This window comes from Pseudopipra pipra, chromosome 3, assembly GCF_036250125.1.
Source record: "Pseudopipra pipra isolate bDixPip1 chromosome 3, bDixPip1.hap1, whole genome shotgun sequence".
Classification (NCBI taxonomy): Eukaryota; Metazoa; Chordata; class Aves; order Passeriformes; family Pipridae; genus Pseudopipra; species Pseudopipra pipra.
Genome location: NC_087551.1, coordinates 92236646 through 92259531, shown reverse-complemented (window position 1 = coordinate 92259531; position 22886 = coordinate 92236646). Strand labels below are relative to the sequence as shown.

Here is a 22886-nt window from a genome sequence, read left to right as displayed (position 1 = left end):
GTTTTGACCATAGGCCCAGGGGGCTGAACACCCCTACTTGTATTAAAAGCACAAAAAAGAGAAAATTTTGCGCTCTCTGTTCTTACACTGGGGAATTTGGCTTTGATGGAGATAATATTCCTCTCCTTTCCAGTAATGAGTAATATAAAAGATAAATGTTTTGATGGGGCGTTTTCTTTCCCTCCTGCATGCTCCCCCACTATTTAGTGACAATTAAATTATTTCTTTAGAGACAATGTATTTGACAATCAGTTATATAAAAAGGTATTTGTAAATATATCTATAACTAATAAAACTAATAAGAGAATATACTAAGGAGGGATTATTGGGTATTTACTGTTTCCTATGCTTCTTCCTATTGCACCTGTACTAAATCCTGCCAGAGACAAGATGCTGCAATAGGCAATCCACTGGGTCCATTAAGAACATTAAAAAAATAGCATATGGGATCGTTAAGTGATCTTCCATTATACATTTCCTGTGGCAGAGAGAAGCTCATACATTCATCCTGAGCACTGCTTTCTTTTTATACCTATGAAAGGATTGTTCTTTCAAATAAAACATGACTGGGAAAACTTCATTGGCTTGGATTATGCCATTTTCTGCAGCATGGAACATGAGTCGACTTCTGTCAGTGCATAATAGTCTAAAGGTTTTAACAAATGTGGAAAACTATTCTTCCTAATTAAAAAAAAAATAATACGTGAAGCTCTTTGTTTCTGTAATGAAATTGCCATCAGGACAAACACATTAAAGGTACAGAAACAGAATTCGCATTCAAAAAGCAGTAGCTGACTGCATGCTATTAAGATAAGGAAATAATATGCTTCCAGCTGAGTGACTGTACTTCTTTATGATCCATTAGGCAAGCAGAATTTACAGCTCATTCCAAACTACTTGTAATTCCATTAAAAAAGCAAAATATTATGTCAAAACTGGGGAGTCATAGATAGCCTTAGCCCAGCACAGGAACAAACTTGTATGGGACTAATAGTAATAGAGAATATTGCTTCACACCTCAAGGATGTTTAATTCAAGTAACAGTCTTCAGAACATTTGGGATGGCAATATGATTCATTAGTTGCACTGTACAAGCACTATACTGTACTGCACTGCATGAGAAATGTTATGAATCTTTAAGAACCACAAAGCGAGTTGTGCTAAAAGGACAGAACTGAGCAGCTGGGAACGTATGCTCTAGATCAAGAAATAAATGCTGAATTTTAAAACATATAAAAGATACTTGTAAAGCACACACATTTTAGTGGAAAAGCAATGCAGGAAACAAGTATTTCCTGTAATGACACTAGTAGCCTACTGGTTTTAACTTGTGTGCTCTTTTCTTTTTTTTTTTTTTTTTTTTTTGGATAGAGTTTTTCTGAGAATCAGAGAAATAAGCTGAGAATCAGAAAGTCCCTCTCATTTTTCCTCCCCGTTTTGAGGCAAGACTGGTTGTATCTAAACTATTCCTGACAGATCCCTGCTAAGTTCTTAAAACCTGCAGAGAAAGATGCAGCACATTATCGCTGAGCAATCTACTCCAGTACTTACCTGTCTTTCCCATTAGATCCCTTTCCACCTGTCTGATGTACACCTCCAATGCTGCATTTCTAGTCCATACTACTTGTCTCATTCTCAGAAGATATGAAAAAAGCCTATTCCCTTCCTTTTTTTTTTTTTTTTTTTAGCAGCTTTTAAAGCTTGCTATCATGTTCCTCCATGGTTTTCTTTTCTCCTGAGAAACCAAATCACATTTTCATGTTTCCACATTTACTGTCTAATAATTCCTATGAGCTCATCTTTTGGATTGTAACATTCACAATTGTAAATGGGGGTCCCAGGGAGGCCATATCAGTGCTGAGAAGAGCAGAATGATTACTTCCTGTGATTCACTGTAAACAATTTTGTTTTTATCTTTCAGTATTTCAGTAACATTATTTAATTATGATTGATTTTTTTGTAAACAGTCATTACACAAATTCTTATTTACACTAATACTACATGCCATTGACAGCTATGTGTAGCTTAATTTTGGTTGTCACTATTTCCTGTCTAGGACTGGGGTTTTTTTGGAGGGTTTTTTCCTACTGTTAGTTTGTTTGGAGATGTTTGTTTGTTTGTTTGGTTTTTTTAGTTGCTGTCATTGTTTCATTTTGTTTCAGGCAGTTTCTCCTATTTGTCAAGACATTTCATTCTAATCTTCCTTTTGCAATAAGCTCACAGCCCCACATGGCTTCTTACACATTTAATGCATAGTATTTTGTTCAGGCCCCTAATGAAAATGTTTAAGATTATAGAACCCATAAAAATCTCCCAATAGTACTATATTCATCCTTTAACTTTTAACCTATTGAAAAATTATCTCCAATTGTTTATCTGTTTTGTGGGAAGCTAATGAGGAGTTTATTTTTGGAAGAAGCCAAGCAAACATCCTGTTGGACAAGGTCAAAAGTCCTATTCAATTCGAAATATCTGTTTTCATCCAACTAGCAGGTTTGTTGCCATGTCCTAAAAATTTAATTGGTTCAACAGGATTTTTTTTTTTTTACAAACCCATACTGATTATTGCTTATTAGTTCAATGTCTTCTAGATGATAAGTAGATTTTTCAGGTTTCTTTTTTTCTTATATTTCTTTGAGAATTGAAGTTGCAATGATTTCAGTAGCTTTTAGGCCTCTTCTATTGTTTGGTCTCTCTTTTTCTCTAGGAATGAAACACTTCATGATGTTACGATCAGTGTCTGCCATGTTGCCAGTTTTCCAAAGTTATTCAGACCTGAAGAAGACATTATTCTTTGGGTCCTCTCTTAACTTACTGGATCTAAAGATATGTCCCGCTTGCCTGTTGTATAGTCTTATTCTCTTTCTTTAGTGAGTCAGAAGTTAGAAACCTGTCATTAATATCAAAGCCTATCTGTCAGATGACTGTGCTAACACTTTTTCCCTTTTGTTCTTTTCTAAAGGCTTCTTCCACTTGATCTTGTTATTTTAGAAACCAGCAATAGACCATACCTGACAGCAATACTGTTGGGCTTTTTCTTTCTATCACTGTGCAGAGATCTAATGAGTCTGTCATCAGAGCTTGGATTCAGGGAAAGTGCATATGCCCTTGATATACAAAATTGTACCTCTTCTTTCTGTTTCTTAGCAGGTGGCATTATTCTTCATCAGCATTCATGTTCTAGAAATGATCAACTGAGTGATAGCTTTCATGCTAAAATAACATTTCTTACATACACACATTTTTGTTTGTGTTATTTTGCCATAGTTCTCATTTCAGTGTAGGAGCATCTAAAATGTTGCTGATACTGCTGAATATTTTCCTATCTAACCAGTTTCCCCTTCACTAGAGATTTGTATGTTCATTATGCTGATAAGCTCCTGATCTTCCTTGAAACTCGTTAACCTAATTCAATCATCCAAATTCTCCCACTTAATCAATCTAATACAAGATACCTATCACACCAGGTGACCTTCCTGACATTTTTTCTTGGCAGGAAAGTGGAAGACACATTTTGTGGAAGCACAGACCAGGATATAGTCTGAGGATTCTCGCTCTATCACACCGAAGGCATTCTGACAATACAGCAGTACCCAGCCAATTTGCTTCTTCCTTCTGGAGCCTTTGCAAACTTGAATGTTTGCTTCATATGTTATTGTTGAAGGATCAGTACATACAAAAAAGTTAAATGCATGTCCTCAAAACTACTGAGAAGGAATTGAGGGCAGCCTAGGTAAGCACTCAGATGGAAAAGTGTAACATCATGAACCACACTGGAATTGTTATCATGGAAGACTATTTTGTATATGAGACTGGAGGGAGAGAATTGTTTTTTCCTCGGGAAACTATGAATCCAGATTAGTCTTCATGACAATAGTAGGGGTTACTGCATTAAAGTAAGTGCAGTACTTTTTGGGGTTGAGAGCAAAACAATGTAAACAAAATGTAACAGATGTAAAAAAAAAAGTAACAGAACCTGTAGTCTGATCATATTTAACTCCTTATTGCAAAATAGGAGCACAAGCATAAAATAAGACAGCAGGTCTGATTGTAATTTTTTATGTCATAACTGATAACACTGAATATAGCCAAGGAAAATGGATAGTAGAATTAACAAGAGCTACTTGTAACTGATGAAGAATACAATGTAAAACATTCATTGACATTATATCATACAGAAAATATGTTTCTTTATTGGAAATAGAGGTCAGTGCAGTAATAATTTCAAACAAGCTAATCTATGTCTTAGAACCTCTGGAATCTGTCATGCTTTCATTGATGCCAAGGTCAAAGATAAGGGCTGTGCTCAGCAGGCATACACCAAAAGTACAAATTACTGCAGCCACTTACTGTAGCAATTTCTGAATAACTGCTACCATCACTGGGATATAGGTCAAAATAATTATCATTTTTAGCCCCTTAGATAGCTGTTATGTTACTAAGTATGTCTTATTTATCTAAGAGCCAGACGCAAAAGCATACCTAGGACTTAGAGGAAAAACAAGCAAGGAATATTGAATCAGTGGTTAGAGTTCTTAGATGGTAAGGTTGAGTCTTGCATACAGGTCAAGCTCCCATAGTCATTTCTTGTTTCTCATCTACTCTTAATGCAAAATGTATCCCAGAGAGAATCAGGGCACCTTGATTCTTGCTCCCTTTCCCTCTTATCGCCGCCACCCACTTTTAACTCTCCAGAACAGGATCTGCAGTTGAGAGCAGAGATGTCTGACTCTAGAAACTTCTGGAGGCTCACCGTAGTCCACTGAGTGCTCTCCACCTCCTCATCCAGGGACCCCAACGAGAGGGATGAAATATGCACATCTATAAAAAGTCTACATGCTTCCACTCAAGGAAAGCCAGGTAACTGGGCAGTGCAAAGTGTTGATGCCTAAATCCTTAGTTTAATAGGGAGGGAAATATGAGTATAGAAGCTGTCCCAGCACTGCAGGGAGCTGAAAAGCTTTGGTTTGTTATAAGCTCTAAAGGTAACATCTCAATTTTACAAGTAATGTTAATCAGGAAGCTGTTAGGGGAAAGGGCTAAATTGTTATTAAAAATCACAGAAGGATATGTAATTAAATTTGAATGAAAAGACTTCTAACTAACCAGAGCTTTGATCCAAGTCCTTACAATGGTTACAAGTTGTGGCAATTACTTCGCATCTTCCCAAAATATAAAGGCACAGTGAAGACTTTTCTCTGACATCACAGAGAAGAATAAATTAAACAAGAGACCAAGATCAGTACAGGATTTCAGTTGAATTTGCATTTAGGCTCCAAAATCAATCCTGAAAATGTCTTTTGCAGCTGCTGCTGGACACTGAAGGTACTTAGGTAAGACAAACACTTTGACTTCTTTGGGCAAACTGAACTGCTGAACTGTTTAACTAACAACCACCAGAAGATCTGTTTCTGGTTACTTGTGGTATTGTCTTTGCTGAGAGGATTGAGGGGTTGGGTGCCTGGATCCCACGTCTCCTCCTGTTCTGCAGCTGTACAGAAAGAGCCCAACACCCTGGCCCAACAGGTCACCAGCCTCTGAGCTGCTGCCGGAGCACCACATGTGTTGCACACATCCATAGGATTGGCATTCAGATGTAATTGAGTCATATCTCCACCTGGGGAGGCAAAGTTGACCTGACTGTAAGAGAAAGGTATGACTTTCTGTCCTAAGAGTTTGAACAGTAATTCAAGAACAAGGAGCCCCAAAACCAAGATCCCACTCTCACAATTTTACATCTCTCATCTGGTGGCTTTTTCAGTCACTGGCCAGTGGAATAGTTTCAATAAGAGCAGAGGAACATAGCATTCATATTTTGCTAAAGTCTGATGATAAAAGAGATGGAAAATAGTGGCAAGTTTCCCTTTAGTAAGTAGATTATAACTTCCCTGCATAATTTCTGAGTATATATAAAGTGTTAGAGCAGATCTCTCCTTTTTTTTTTTTTCTCTTTTTTTTAGACTTGGCATTTATGTTAGCATGAGAATTTTTCACTAAAGTACAGGAAAACATCTTCGTTATTGAACTTAAATAAGTTTTAATTTTGTATTTTTTTTTTTTTTTTTTAGTTTTGCATTTCTCTTGGCCTTTTTCAGTATTTCTTTTGGACTTTCTCTTTTTTCATTCAGCTTGTCTGAGAGAGGAGGAGCAAAATTCATAGTTTCCTGGGTTCTGCAAGGCATAATGAGAAGAGGCTTTATGAAGCATATTGTTGTTTTGGCTCTCAAGGGAGGCAAGCAAAATCTGTTATCTGTAAATTTCTCTCTATAACATAAGGAAAACTTAGTTTTTCAGAAGTATGGTATGTAGCTAAGTTTAATAAAGCTAGTGAGGTATTTATATATATATGTCTGTGGTCTGAGAGAAAATAATTGTCAAAAGTAATGTGAATGGAATGGAACAGAGAGGAATGAGAGCATGCAATGAGTGATAGAGCCACAGAGCAATGTAATTTAACAAAGCAGATGAAGGAATAGAGACCAACCTGCTCAGCTCAGGGAGCTGCTGGCAGCTTGCTTACCTCATGCTGAATGCTGCTCATTGTTTAATCAGTCAAGATATAACTCCTCTGACTGTGTTTGGGGAATCGAGGGAAGAAATACTGAAAACATACTTTTCTGTATTAGTTCCAAGGCTCAATTCTGACACCTCTTTACTACTGTCATATGTGACTTTTATGAGTCACCCCAACAATAGAGCACAGTTATTCAGGGTCAGAGTATTCCTTGTCACACTTACAAATTGAAAAGGAAGTGAAAATAAGGAATCAGTCATAGGACTGGTCAAGCAGCAATTTTCCATCACCACACAGGCAATGTAGGAGAAATGGTCCCTCTGTTAGTTTGCCCCAGCAGGGCATTTTAGAGTGTGATCTGGGTGATAACATCAGTGTTAAGAATATGTTTGCACTGGCCAAGTCTTATGTGCTGAGCATGCTGCCAACACTGCTAGTTCACGTTAGGCTTCCACTTCCTCCTTTTCAAGTATAAAACTGTGCTTTTTTTTTTTCCCATCTCTGAAACCGTATATAAATTTCACTGCCTCTGTGTTGTAGTCCAGTGGACAAAGTATTGGAAGGGATATTAGAAAGCTCTCTAACAGCAACCCAGCATGAGAGAGGCTCCCACTCACTGGGAGGAAAGACAGTGATCCGTCAGTCATGGGACATAAAAGAATGAATGGAGAATGGAAACTACATTATTTCAAGCTAAAATTAAAGCTCTGGATAACTTCGTTTCACCTCTGATTAATTTAAAACTTTGATTAACCAGGTCTGGCTTTTCTTTAATAGAGACCAGAATTACATTTTCTCTGTAACTTATTTATGCTTACAAATAAGCTGGCAAGCCAAATGAGTCAATGTGGTCTCTTAAGTCCAGGTCTTTACAGGTCCTGGCAAAAGAAATGTTTACGCATATTTCAGCCAACGTATTCCCATCGGAGAAAATTCTGATTACTTCACCTTTATGTCCTCTCTGATTCTACTGACTGCTTTGTCTCACAAATGGAAGAGATATATCTAATTAAATCATAAATATCACCATCCTGTGTCTTGGTGCTCTTCCTCTTCCTCCAAAAAGAAAAGACCAAAGGCTCTTTCGTTTAAAGGCTACAAAGATTTTAGGTGAAATCCCAGTGTTTTTGAAGACAATGTCAAAACTCCCACGGAGTTCAATCAGGTCAGGGCTTCACTGCTTGGTTTTGTAAAGCTGATGAATAAGAGAACGTGGGATATGGCTATATACAACAGTCACAACTCACAGAACATGAATCATCCACTGTAAGACCTGGCTTTTATAATACAAGAAAAAGGTCATCCTGGGAAAATGAGAGTTGCAAATCTAAAGCTGAAAAAGGGAAGTGGTTTTGTCCTGTGCATAGTCCCTTTAGGAACACTGTAGCACAACTTTCTCATTTCTGAGTGAAGTGCTTAGAGTCAACATTAGCTGCTGAACAAAACTGGGCATAAAGTGCACAGGGCAATGTAGTAAAAATTAGCATTATAAATGTCTCTGTACCAATAAAAAAAGATAAAAACAAAACCAGATGAGATTTGGCAAAACACTTAGTTGCAATCACACATTTCTGAAAGCCAGGGAAGTGACAATTATTGCAATACTTTCTCATAAAGTATTCCCATTTGTCATCTTAACTCTGTGTTACACTACACAGAAGAAAATTTGTAAGTTCTGTTGAAAATAAATGTGAGAAGAGATGATTCTATAAAAGGGTATAACTCTGATTAATCTCGTGTTTCCCAGGAACAGGACCCTGGAGAATGGCCTGAAGTTGTGTCAGAGGAGGTTAGGCACTGGAACAGGCTCCCCAGAGAAGTGGTCACAGCACCAAGCCTGCCAGAGTTCAAGAAGCATTTGGACAATACTCTCAGGCACATGGTGTGACTTTTGGGGATGGTCCTGTGCAGGGCTATGGGTTGGACTCGATGATCCTTATGGGTCCCCCTTCCACTCAGCATATTCTGTGATTCTGTGCCCTGCCACTTACTGTCCCATTTTGCAGAGTGATGGGAGCTTAAAGAAATGACAAATTTACTTGAGGCAAGCAAAAAACCAAAACCTTATTTACCAACTTAAAAGACAGTTGTAAAGAATGAACAAAATAGGAACATGGGTGTGGAGTAGGTGATCAGAGGTCCCTTCTGACCTGAATTGACTTTTGATCCTGTGGAAACACAAGAATCTGCAAACTCAAAACGCACAAGATCTCAACCTGCTCTTATTGCAGGAAGGGATTTCTCTGATGCCTTTACTGGCTGCAAGGACCCATCTCAATCATAGTGCTTCTTCCATCCTATTTGTAGAACATCCTTACTAATCTGCTAATTAGAGACTGGATATATGTACTGTTGCCTTCGTTTAGGTATCTGGAACTTGTGAAAATTTTAATGGTTGCTCTTCAGTTTATCTGAAAATTAGTGAGATTCTTGTCTCCTTAATACTAATTCCTCCACCCATATAAATCTTTTTTCTCCTGGGAAATCAACTGAGTTAAGCTACAAATCCACAGTTGGAATATTTTGGAAATTATGTATGTGAAAGGTATGCTTTTTTCTTCACAGTGGTCTTTCTGTGTGCTGGCTTTTACAAAGACAGTAATAGTACCTGAATTCATATATTTTATTTTAAATGCACCTTGCTACAAAATATTATTGGTCTCCAGATCAGTAATATACTAATAAATCCACCCTGTTAAAAACCGTATCTTTGGGGTTAGGACAAAACAAAACAAAGTAACAACAAAATTAAAATATTTTCATTAAAAATTTCACATTTTTTTTAACCTTAAAGGTTCCATCATTTTTCAGAAAACATCGATGAGGCCACATAATAATATGTCAGTTACCATTGTCATTGATTGTATCTAGTGAGTAGCAGCTCACAATTTTCTCTTTCCATTCTTGCTGGATTTGTTTTATTCTGTCAGAGGAAGAAAAAAAGATGAAGACCTTATCTCTGTTTTACCTGCACTTAGAAACTAAGATGTTTGTCCAAATTGGACACTCTAATATTTGTTTGAAAAGAAGTACCAGTATTGGGATTTTACCAAAAGGCCTTGGACCAAATCCTGCAGCACACTGAGTCTGTAATAGCAGACTTATTATATAACTGATTCAGCTTTGATTTAGTTCAGAGCATCTGGCTTTTAATTGCATAGAAATCCATAAGCCAGGAGGGAAGGGAAAAGAATCATTGTGACTCATCTAAAGATTTAGATAGCAGAGTCATTTTTGGGGATCTTTTCCACATGAAATTAACCTTTGCAAATGGTAATTGATACAATCCTCTTGCTAAAATAAGGCACCTTCTTGTAACCTGGGGAGAACTTTTTCAAATTATAGACAACACCTCCACTGCAGATAAATTCAGTAATTGAAGCTACTGACCATATTTAAGAAAGAAAATCCAAATGTAGAGCCTACCTAAAAGAGTAGATAACAAAAATGGTTCATTTAGCTACAGTCTCATTTTAGTACTTCTGCTTTAAGAATTTTGATGGAGAATATTCCTTTAGGATGGCTCCTTCTGCAATAGGATTGAAATTGTTTATTTCATAAAATAATATTGACTGTTACCTTACTGTATTACAGATAGGAAAATAGTTTCTGGTAAGGATTGGGAAATTTTGCTTTAAATATTTATGGATGATTTAAGAGAATTTGTAAAGGGGAGAAGTGTACTGATCTTACCTGAATCTATAACATCAAAATAAGTTTTAAAAGCCATTATTTAAAAAAATCCATTATTGAGATTGTTCAGGAATAGGCAAGCCATTCATATAGAAATTAAAATCTGATTAATTTCCTCTTTTTCAGAGAACCAAAAATCAGTTTGAGCATGTTTTTCTAAATAAGGTATAGCAAGGAAACATGATTTAACACTTTAAGCTATAATTTTTATTTTTTTTAATTTGTTTTTATTCTAGAATATTTTTGAGCTATAAAATAATGTCAGCTGGGGCATGTTTATCACAAATTTTACTTGTTATCACTTAAGACATGATTAAAATTTATCATTTTGACCTCTCATACCCTTACAAAAAAAACCAAAACACCAAACCAAAACACAACCCCCCTGAATAAGTCATTGACATCTCTATAAGGAAAAAAAAAGTACTTTCATAATTTGGCAGACCCCTATAACTTTATCTCCTCACCAACACTTGAGCTAGATATCTTACATATTTCCAGTGTGGCCTTGTCTTGCTTCCTTGGGCCTAAAATGAATAGAAAACCGTGGACTTCATGGAGCTATGAATAAAACCATTAATAGTAATTTTATCTAATCACTTAATCCTTTTTGTTTTGGTTTGGGTTTTTTTAATACCTATTCCTCTATCTTCATCTGCAAAGAATGAAACTTTGCCTTCTAAGTGACTGCACTCTGAACTAAGACAATACCTTTAAAATGCTGTTCTGGTGGTTTTTGTTTGTTTGTTTGTTCTTTTAGATGTTTTCACAGAAAAAATCGACCCACAATTTGGGAAAATATTAGAGGCTTGGTATGTTTTCACATATAATATATAAATACAGACACAATTGTCACTCACCGAGGAGGCTCAAATATCTTTGAAGCTTGGGCAGAGTGCTTGTTACCTTTTGGGTTTTTTCTAGGTTAAGATGTTCACACAGTCCTTTTTTAATGCCTATGACATGCTTGTAATCATACTATAACCGATGCCAATAAATATGTACAGAATCAGCTTTATTTTCTTCTCTGGTATAATAATTAGATGAATTTTTCATGGAAGTTACTGGTTTTATATTTGATATAAAAAGTTATTAATATCAAAGCCTTCATAAGCTGGCTAAATCCATCTAAAATTATAAATGCCATCTTCAACCTTTATCCATGTTGAACAGTAGAACTGAATTAAATATTGCTTCAGGATCTGGAAATAGCTAGAAGCTTCATTTTTAGACTCCTTTTTTTCCTGTATTTTTCTGACAGCTAGAATTTTCAACCCATAGTTTGTTCTTTCAACCCATAGGAACCAGTTCATGCCAGAATTAAAGCTTGGTCTCTAAATAACCTGTGCCAGATATTTGTAAATTATATTACCCATGAAATCTGAGCATAAAGTTCTGCAGCCTTCACAAGTACATACAAAGTGTCCAAGATTTGAACAGGTACTCAAAATGTAAATATTATTATCATCAAAAACATGAATTTTTAGGGTTGGCTACTAATAATCCAAATTCTTTGTTTTCTTTTCTCTTCTCATTTTGTTTAAGACTGTTTTATTGCATCTCTTTAATTTAGTTATATGTGGAAAGCAAGTCCAGTCCTATAAAAATCCTTTCTTCCTGGAACTGGACTTCCAAGGCTCCCCACCCTTGTCAGTGAGTACATTGAAGTATAATCTGGTAGAGATTTAAGCAAGGCAATGAGCATGAGCAAATTGCTTTTTTCTTAGGATCTTCCAGTCATCGCTGCCTTAACAGAATGAATATGTTCTCTCTTTCCCTTACAGATGCCCTTTTCCTCAGGTGCATTGCATTTTGGATGTTTAGACATTCAAAGGTCAAATTGTGCCTTGACACACAGCTTGTACAGCCCTGACCTGTGAGATTGTACAGTGTGACACATTTACAACTGTTTGCCTCACTAGCTAAAGAATGATGACAAAAAGAGTTACTATTTTAAGGCAAAATCTTACATTTTAGAAAAAATCATTACAAGTGCAGACAACTTGTGACTGGTATTTGGTCACATCAGAGAGCATTCAGCTGAAAGGCGGCAGTGCTGACTGACACTGTGCCTCAGCCAAAGAGCACAGAACCACGGGAATTAGAAAGAAAATTATACCACAGCACAAAAATGCACCTTTCCAGCTGAAGAAGCAGCTGGGAGATCATAGTAATCTATGCTTTTAACTTCTGTTTGTTTTCAGTGGTGTGAAATTTCCATGGCAGACTGGTAAGCATAATGAAAAATCGAAACACCAAACAGGGGAGTGAGCAGAAAAAAAAGGGCTGTGAGAGTCAGCTTTCCATTTGGAACAAAGCTGGGCATCGTCAGACAGCTGGCAGGAATTATTCATGTTTGCCAGACCACCCAATAGATGAGCACAGCACATGAAGAAGAGATGAGAAGGCACATACAGGAGCATGAATAATGCTCTGGGCTCTGATTGCAGGTTGCACTCCCTAAACATGCTGCAGAGACAAATGCCTGTGCTTTGCAAACAGGACACATTTGCGACTTGTTGATAATATTTAGGATTGAAATGTCTTTGTGTTCTTATGCCTAACAGCAAGGGCTACCAAATAATATATAATTGGGAAAATTCTATTGCTTTCTCTGAAATAACTTACTCATTTATAAAAGCCTTTCTTACAATTTCTAGGCAAAACAAAGCACTACCATGTGCTGAAAGTCATTCTTACATGCGTTTTGCTCCTTAGCCAAGGGTGGTGTCTCATTAAGAGTTACCATTTAAACATTTTAGTGTTAATGTGCAACCAAGGATGCTATGATGACATTTTAAATTTTCTTCACTGTTCTCAACAGTATCCCTTTCTATATTTTTACTTCAAGTATTTTTTACAGTTCAAGATTTTGTTTGACTAAAGCTCATTAAAATTAAGACCACTTATTTTACATTTTTTACTATATGTCTATAGAACACACTTTAAGCATTGTATCATAATGATAAACTTGTAGTCCTGTTTTCTACCAAGTGTGTGTTTGCCACCAAGTATCTTGGTATTAGAACCCTTGCTTTGTACTCTCCTTGGTAACCCTAGAGAAGAGAAGAGATAAGTCTCAAAAGAATAAGCTAACAATAAATAAATAACTCGATTTTTCAGGAAAAGAGATGCTACCTTATAAGTCTAATTTCATACTGTATGCCTTTTTTACGAAGAAAAATGATATTCTGTGGCTATATAAGGTGTGCTTGGTGTTCAGGATCGGTGAACATGACATGGTATTATTTGCTAATCATTCGGGTGCACATCCTTGGGATTTCTATTTTTCTTTATAAATTAGTAATGGACAGAATAAAAAGAGGACGAAGTAGGGGCAGAGAAGAAAATAAAAATCAAGTATAAAAAAAGGTGCTGTAGTTTCTGGAACAATCCAAAAATAGTAAGGCTTATAAGGAAAGTGAGACTATTATTATTTTTATGATTTGTTTCATGTATCATACTTTTTAAAAATTAAGAAATAGCCTGGAGGTGAAAAAAGAAAAAGATAAGATAAAGATGTAACAAAACCCAGGACAGGTTATGGAATGGTCTCATACAATAACTATATTTTGTTGGAGATAAACAACAATTAATGCATGAAATTGAAAGCAGAAAAAACCAGTTGTGTCAGATTCTTAAATAGAGTGGGACCTGTCAAATATTTTTTGATGATTGGTGACCTGGAAGTCTTACAGCCTATTTTATCTGCATTGGTTCAGACTCACAGTACTGGAAAGTCAATATCTGTGTCCTAATGCAGCTTCTATATATTACTCCCTTTGTGCTCCTGGATCTACAATAAGCCACTGCGTTTTACAGTAATATGTAAAAGAAAATCCGGATCCTTAAGTGTATCTTATTGCTCTATAATATGTCAAACCAAAGCGGGTGTGTGAGTTGATTTTTTTCAAATAGTTTATTTATAAAACTTGGAAAACATGGAACAACAAAGAGTATATTTTTTTTAGAGAGTTGAAAAGTATGCAAAACCCAAATTTGCACAGAATTAACATTCTGACAGTCAGGAAATGAAAAGATAAATAAATTTAATGCAAGAATAAAAAACATATACTTTTAAAATGTCATGATACTAGGAAAATACTGTAGGTCATTCCAAAGACTAGGATCCCACATTCTTAAAAATAAATAGATTATTTATTTGAGCTGTCAATCTGACTGATGATCTGCACAAAACCTAGTAGTAAAATTTTCGTTAAACCTTTTATCATCAATTCAATCATTCTTCAGAAAGCTATATGGATTTCATTCTTCTTTCATAAATTAAATTGTTCTTAGAGAAATTCATTGAGATTAAAAGATTTATTGTTTTATTTTAAAAAATTATGTTCTTAAGTGGGATTATCCTTTCAAAATCACTGTATTTATTTTTATTTCTGTTCTGTTATTTTATCTTTCTGTTTTTCATGGCAGTACAGTTTAGTGCATCAGTCAACAGTAATTCACAATAACATAAAAATATTGTTGGACTTTATCATGTTTTATATTTAAAAGGACAACTGTTACTACTGACTGAAACAACTGATCTTCTAGAAGATAATGTCTCCTGTATTCTTGTAATCAAATGCTTTGGCTCTTCAAACACAAAAGAAGATAAACTCAAAATACACTAATTACATGACCAGCAACTTTCAATACCTTTTGTTGGGAGGATTTTTTTTTCTTATTTTTAGAGTGAAAACAGTTTACCATCTCTTTCAATTCCTGAGTACTCATGCTATGTAGCATTAAATCCCCAAGTTACAAGTCTAGTCTCTCTTTCTGTCAATGTAGTTTATGGACAGAGATGCGTAACTTCAGTCAGTAAGAGGAGAACCTTGAAACTCTAAAAGGTTTCTAGCTCACTACTCACTGAAAAAAGATTTTGGGACAAACAGGCCGTCAATTTAGGGACCTAAACTGAAATGTTTAATGTAAGCAGAGTAAATACTATCTTCAGCCTGTATTGACAAGTACCTAACAAAAATATTTTAAAAAATAAATAAAAAAATATATTACGCCATAGTATGTATTGAATATATAATGATAAATTGATCTATACTACTTCTAGTATAATGTGTCACAATTTCATGACATTTAATGTGATAGATATCACATTATACAGCATTAACACACGCCATGAAATATTGCAGTAATAATTCATATAAAGATGAGAAATTCAATTCAAAACCTGTATATTCTTCTGATGCAGAATTTTTTTTTCCCCCTGAAATAAGTATCTTCGGTACTACTTCTTTTTGAGAAGCTTTTTTGGTGGGTTACCCATGGCCGATAGCCAAACATACACCCAGCTGCTCTCTCTCACTCCCCCTCCTCAGCAGCACAGGGATGAAATAGGATAAGAAATCCCATGGGCCAAGATGAGGACAGAGAGACTGCTCACCTGTTATTGTCACTGGTGGAACAGATTCCACTTTGTGAACACTGATGTATTGCCAGTTTAAATAGATTCAGGTAGTAAGAAAGAAGGCAAGCATTAAAACACCTTTCCCCTCAGCCATGTCCTGCAGGGGGTGGGTGGGAGCCAGCTGGAACTAGCTATGTCTGGCATGGGGCAGCCCTGACCTCTCCTCACAGAGCCCCCCTGCAGCCCTGCTGCTGTTGGCACTGGGGCACCTGCACCTAGCACATCTTTAAAGCAATAAAACCAGATTTTGTATATTTAATAGTGCTAGAAGAGTGAAAAATGTGAACAAGATTTCAAACTTTTCCCTATCTTAGAATCATGAAATAGTTTGGACTGGAAGGGATCTTTAAAGATTATCTGATACAATCCCCCTGCCACAGGCAGGGACACCTTGCACTAGGCCAGGTTGTTCTGAGCAATGATATTAAAAAGGACACATTGTCCAGTCATGTCAATCATTGACAGCCCAAGCAGGACTCAAAATAAAATATTCCTCTTTGCCATAACATCAGTTACGTTCTAGGAGATGTTTTAAAGGGACAATGCAGTGGAGTCCCAGAGTAGACTAGTTTCTTGTTGCTGTTTAAGAGCAGCACAATTAAACACTTGGTAATACTGGTAAAAAAAAATATAACCACAGATTCAAATTGGCTGGTACAGTTATTTTACACCCCTTCAGCACCACAAATCTCTGATTTTAAGCTGTGTTATGGCTTTCGATGTTTCACAGGAACAATACACATTCAGATGCACTGCTAGACACAGTAGACACAGTAGACCATTGAGAATGCTTTGTCTGGCAAAGGCCCCCTATCGTCTTTCAGAGTAGAAATAGCTATCAATGTATCTGTTTCAATAAGCATTAATTCAAAGTTTAAAATTTTTATATACTTTTGAGTGAGTGGTTCTGCTCCTCCAGTTTGGATGTGACAATATAAACAGTGTGAGTTGTCAGAGAGAGGATGTCAAATGAACTCACACCTTAGTTATTATGCTCTAGTGTCATGAACACAGTCTTTACACTGCTTTTTAATTTTCACCTGTACCCAGGAGATTTCCCTGATAGCTGTTACTCAGTAAATGTGTTCCTGAATTATGGTGGTTTATGTGAAAATATGTGAGCATTTAAAAAAAAAAAAAAAAGAAAAGTGGAAGTGTTTAATTCTTCTAAATGTAACACCAGGTTTGGAGGCTTTTTTGACAGGCATCTGTATTTTTTTGTCAGGAAACAATAAAATCTTTCTAGTTATTTAGCAGAGCTATCAATGACTTCACAGGTGTGTGCTTTTCACATTTTCTGAATAATGAAAGTTAGTTTATTGCCTTTGCAACATATTGTTCTTTATACCACAACACTGATCTGTATTGATTTGTAATTTAAGAAAAGAATTATTCCTTGTCAAGGGCCTCAAATACATGCTTTGTAAAGCGCAATATGAGGAGGTATCTGTTTTTAACATTTGAAAAAAAGAAAACTTGCATTACATTATTATTAAATTAAATGGTTGCTGTTGTGTAGGAAAGCAATCTTTGCTGATACTGAGAGGGATTAGATGTTTTCAAACATGTTTCATGTCATCATAGCCTTGCAGGGTGATCTTGGCCATATCTTTTAATTTTTCTGTATCCTTAGCATGTTCATTTGTAAACCACTGTGCTTTGTATGCCTTGATAACTCTGAAAATGATCACCACATAAATTCTGGGTGTTTTTAAGGGTACACTGGCAAGTCCATTGGCATAAATATTTCTCAGGAGTCATATTCACTAATACTTTCTTCCATATATAATATCTAGCTGAGGATACAGTGATTGCTGGCTCATGTACATTTTCTGCAATGATAACTGGTTACATTTTCAATCATATTTGAGTCTTTTCTGGGCAGCAAAACTGATGGTTAAAGTCAGGCTGTGCATAATATGTCTCAATCACAATTTGAGCAGGTGATCGTGGTTTATAGGAGAGGTGCAAGATGAACTCAGAAAATGCAAAGCAATTACTATAGCCCAACAAAACACTGGAAAAACACCATAGACATAGCTGTTAGATTGCAGTAGAAAGGGCCAAGAAGGTAAGGCAGGGTTCAGAAACAAATAAAATGCAGGAATCAGTACTTGTATAATGTCTTAATTAATGGCTAGATTAATGGAACAGTTGCCCTCTTGGCAAGTTTGTGGATAACACTGAGTTAGAGGGAATGGTCAATAAGTGGAGGCTGGAGAAATGGGCTGACAGGAACGCATGACCTGCAGTTAGGAATTTCCCCTCACAGCACGGCAGGCTGGGAACCAGCTCTGTGAGGAAGAGCCAGGGGTCCTGGTGGGTTGCAATGAGAGGAAGAGCCATCAGTGAGTCCTGGCAGCAGAAATGTCCAACAGCGTTGGGGGCTGAACCAGCAAGTCCAGAGGAGGATCCTTTCCCTCTTCTTAGCACTAATACCCTATTAGGATTCCTGTCATGATTTCTCAGTAATCCTTAGCACTCTGGATTTGCAGTACAAATGAAAAAAAGTCCCATTCTTTAGTAGATTTTTCCCATTTATTGAAATGTTAAAATTTTGCTTTCTTTATAAATCCTTGTCCCAAATTATGCTACATTAACTGAGTTTTGATTTAGGTTTTTTTAGCCCCTTTATCATTGCTAAAACAACCTTGTCACTCTATGTTTAGTTCTGTTATGCAGTCTGACAAGTATCAAGAGCTCTTTTTTCCAAGTGTTTTGATTATTCGTAGTCATTTACTTGCCTAGTGTTTCCCAGTTTTACCTCTTACAACCTCTCCTATAAAACACCCACCACCTGCTCAGATGGAAAGTGATCTCTGACCAATGACCAAATTTGGGCTCAGTCTGACTGTAGCTCAAGCAACAGGTTCAGGATCAAGTCTGACATGTGTAAGCATATACATGAACTTCCCTAGCTATATATTCCTTTAAAAAGTAACAGATTATACTGCTGGTTAAAACGAAAAACAAAAATCTAGGAATTCGGATGAGGTTTGAATATCTTCAGCTCTCCTTCCTTTCAGTTACTAACAGTGTCTGAGATGGCTTAGGTGTAGCTGTCTTGCACTGCAGTTCACTCCTTTAAAGCACAAAACAAATAATCCCCCATCCCTGGGGGGAAAGGAAAAGAAGCTGGCAACAGTCCAGGATTTCCCAATGGCTGTTTAAAAATCTAACCATTCCAAAGTAATTCATTTTAATATCATTCATGTTAGGTTTCCATAATTTTGACTGGAAATTACTCCTGTCAGAAATTCTCATGATTAAAGAATGCAATATAAATAAACTGGTACCTAACTGTATAGCATTGCTATACCCAAAGACACATTCTAGTCATAAAAACTGTCCTAAATACTTTTGTAAGATTTGATTGCTTTCTTGTTCTGAAAAGTGCGTGTACTGTAGAAATTACCTTAACAGCATAGTGGAACAAGTAATCATGCAGTAAGAGCTGCTACAATTGTGGGAGTATTTTTAAAAATATCACACACACTGGATTAAAACCATACCTTCATACTATTCTGTAGAAATGTCAAGTAGTATTACTTGTTGAGGTTATTTTGCTGATGGGAGTCTCTAAGCACTAATGAAATATTAGCAATTGAGTATACTGTATACTTTTTAATGCCTCTGTTTCAAAAATAATTGATTACATTTTTAACTTCGAAGTCCCTCTTCCTTTTCCACAGAACTTACCAAAGCTCAAGTGGTTGTCTTTTTAACTATCAAGCGTCCTCCACTTTGTCTGCAGATGCTCCACTTATAAAAGCTGCGCAAAGTAGAGGTGCATAGTGGCTTATTTCAGTTCGTCTTGTATTTTTTTCCCTTCACTGCTGTCCAGTTTTGCCTGATTGTGCATGTCTCATATTTTAGATGACTCCTCAACACCTGAGATGGAGCAGATGCTCTTTCCAGGACTCTGTGCAGATCTTTTTGTGGGGATAAAGCCTGCAATGAAAACCCTTCAGGAAAAGAGCTCCTCTCAGACTATCAGACAGACAGGGTGCAGCAAAGATTTTGAAGATGATACAAGGCACCATTCAGTGGTAATATAAGTTTTTGGCAGGACTGACGTGTGTATTAAAGAAGGAAAGTATATGTATATATTTATATCTATGTCTGTATATCTACCTCTATACTCCTCTATCCTCTCTCTATGTATATATCAAAAATGTAACTATAATAGCTCCATTTTTCTTCTATGCTCAGTGTTGTGAGCAGTGTGGAAAAAATTGTACTGAACTACTGAACACTAGTATTGCTTTTGCAGCAGGGTATATTGCAAAAAAGAATTCCACAGAATAATATATTTCTGTTGTTGTGTTTTCACCCCAGCCAGCAACCAAGTACCACACAGCAGCTTGCTTACTCCCCCAAAGGCAGGATTGGAGAGAGAATTGGAAGGGTAAAAGCTAGAAAACTCCTGGGCTGAGATAAAAACAGTTTAATAGGGAAAGAAAACCCATGCACATAAGCAAAGCAAAACAAGGAATTCATTCACTATTTCCCATGTGCAGGCAGGTGTTCAGCCATTTCCAGGACAGCAGGGCCCCATCGCATGTGATGGTTACCTGAGGGACAAACACCATCACTCAAATGTGCCCTCCTTCCCCCTTCTTCCCCGCACCTTATATACTGAGCATGTTGTCACATGGTATGGAATATCCCTTTGGTCGGTTGGGGTTGCCTGTTCCAGCTGTATCTCCTCCCAGCCTTCCATGCACCCCCAAATCCCCCAAATTCCTTGCCAATGTGGAAGTATGAAAAGCAGAAAAGGCCTTGGCCCTGTGTAAGTGCTGCTCAGCAATAACAAAAATATCTCTATATTATCAACCAGCCCTGTGTTCAGCAACAGGTTTTGGAGGAATTATTATGATTACATGGACTGCATTTTTCTGTAGAACCTTATATGTTGAAGAATTCTTAGTGCATAAAGAGTTAAATGAGCTATACAAATGTATAAATGCCAAAGATATCAGGAAACTGGGATTAAATGACTAAAAATACAAGCACTCATATTGCCATTTCTACTCTAGATATTGCATGAACTCCAATGACCAATACTGGCATTGGCTACTAGTGTCTGTTTTTGAACTGTTTCCTGCTTCTCTTCAGTGAGATTTTCATAGAATCATAGAATCATAGAATCGATTGGGTTGGAAAAGACCTCCGAGATCATCGAGTCCAACCCTTGGTCCAAATCCAGTCCATTTACTAGATCATGGCACTCAGTGCCACGTCCAATCTGCGTTTAAAAATCTCCAGGGATGGTGAATCCACCACCTCTCTGGGCAGCCCATTCCAATGCCTGATCACTCTCTCTGTAAAGAATTTTCTCCTGATATCCAACTTAAATTTCCCCTGGCGGAGCTTAAGCCCGTGCCCCCTTGTCCTATTGCTGAGTGCCTGAGAGAAGAGACCAACCCCCACCTGGCTAGAACTTCCCTTCAGGTAGTTATAGACGGTGATGAGGTCACCTCTGAGCCTCCTCTTCTCCAGGCTAAACAACCCCAGCTCCCTCAGCCTCTCCCCATAGGACTTATGCTCCAGTCCCTTCACCAGCCTTGTTGCTCTTCTCTGGACCCGCTCCAGCACCTCAATATCCTTTCTGAACTGAGGGGCCCAGAACTGAACACAATACTCAAGGTGTGGCCTCACCAACGCAGAGTACAGGGGTAGGATCACTTCCCTGCTCCTGCTGGCCACACTATTTTTGATACAGGACAAGATCCCATTGGCCTTCTTGGCCACCTGGGCACACTGTTGGCTCATGTTGAGCTTCCTGTCAATTAGTACCCCCAGGTCCCTTTCTGCCTGGCTGCTCTTCAGCCACTCTGTGCCCAGCCTGTAGCGCTGCATGGAGTTGTTGTGGCCAAAGTGCAGGACCCGGCACTTGGCTTTATTGAACTTCATCCCATTGGAATCAGCCCATCTCTCAAGTCTATCCAGATCCCTCTGCAGAGCCCTCCTGCCTTCCAGCAGGTCGACACTCCCTCCCAATTTAGTGTCATCAGCAAATTTGCTGATGATACACTCAATCCCCTCATCTAAATCATCTATAAAGATGTTAAACAGGACTGGGCCCAACACTGATCCCTGGGGATCAATTTGTCTTCTATGTGCGTCTTTTTACTCACCTCCCTGTCATACATATTAACAGAGAATCATAGAATCATAGAATAGATTGGGTTGGAAAAGACCTCCAAGATCATCAAGTCCAAACCCTGATCCAACTCCAATTACTATATCATGGCACTAAGGGCCACGTCCAGTCTCTTTTTAAAAACCTCCAGGGATGGTGAATCCACCACCTCTCTGGGTAGACCATTCCAATGCCTGATAACCCTCTCTGTAAAGAATTTCTTCCTAACATCTAACCTAAACCTCCCCTGGCAGAGCTTGAGCCCATGTCCTCTTGTCCTATTGTTGGTTGCCTGAGAGAAGAGACCAACCCCCGCCTGGCTATAACCTCCCTTCAGGTAGTTGAAGAGAGTGATGAGGTCGCCTCTAAGCCTTCTCTTCTCCAGACTAAACAACCCCAGCTCCCTCAGCCTCTCCTCATAGGACTTGTGCTCAAGTCCCTTCACCAGCCTCGTTGCTCTTCTCTGGACCCGCTCCAGCACCTCAATATCCTTCCTGAACTGAGGGGCCCAGAGCTGAACACAATATTCCAGGTGTGGCCTCACCAATGCAGAGTACAGGGGAAGGATCACTTCCCTGCTCCTGCTGGCCACACTGTTCCTGATGCAGGCCAGGATGCCATTGGCCTTCTTGGCCACCTGGGCACACTGCTGGCTCATGTTCAGCCTCTATACATGTTAATGTCATAGAAGTTAACGTCTATGTCATAGACATTAACATGAAAGGAAAGGGAAAATTACAAAAGCAGCAGGAACAATTTCAGGAATGCAGATAAAAATAGATATTGTTCAATAAAGCATGACAAAGTGTTTCTGAGTATGCATAGTTAGGTTTTCCCATTTGCAAGTATTAAATTTTTATAACAGAGAATTGTCAGGAGGTGGAAGAAAGGAGTCAGAGAAGTTGGGGTGTACTAACCGTTGTTAAAAGCAATAGGACAGAGGCTATAGAAAGAAATAAAAGATGGGGGGTTTGGCACTTATTGGACTTCCCTTTTTAAGGGTCTGTTGTCAACGGTATTTGAGGCTGCAGTCAGGGGGATGGAGAAGCCGTAGCAATGACACAAAACAGTTCTCAGCCAGGCTGATGCCAAGCCTGCTCAACACG

At 37.6% G+C, this 22886-nt stretch overlaps 1 long non-coding RNA gene across 1 annotated transcript in view; it reads left to right on the top strand.

Moving 5' to 3' along the window:
• The window catches only part of LOC135412013 (uncharacterized), a 30493-nt gene extending 9181 nt beyond the window's left edge, over nucleotides 1-21312 (top strand). Inside the window, exons 2-3 of the long non-coding RNA XR_010429461.1 lie at nucleotides 3497-3733; nucleotides 4696-21312. This is a non-coding gene — a long non-coding RNA (uncharacterized LOC135412013). The remainder of the gene's footprint in view (nucleotides 1-3496; nucleotides 3734-4695) is intronic.
• Nucleotides 21313-22886: the final 1574 nt, after the last annotated feature.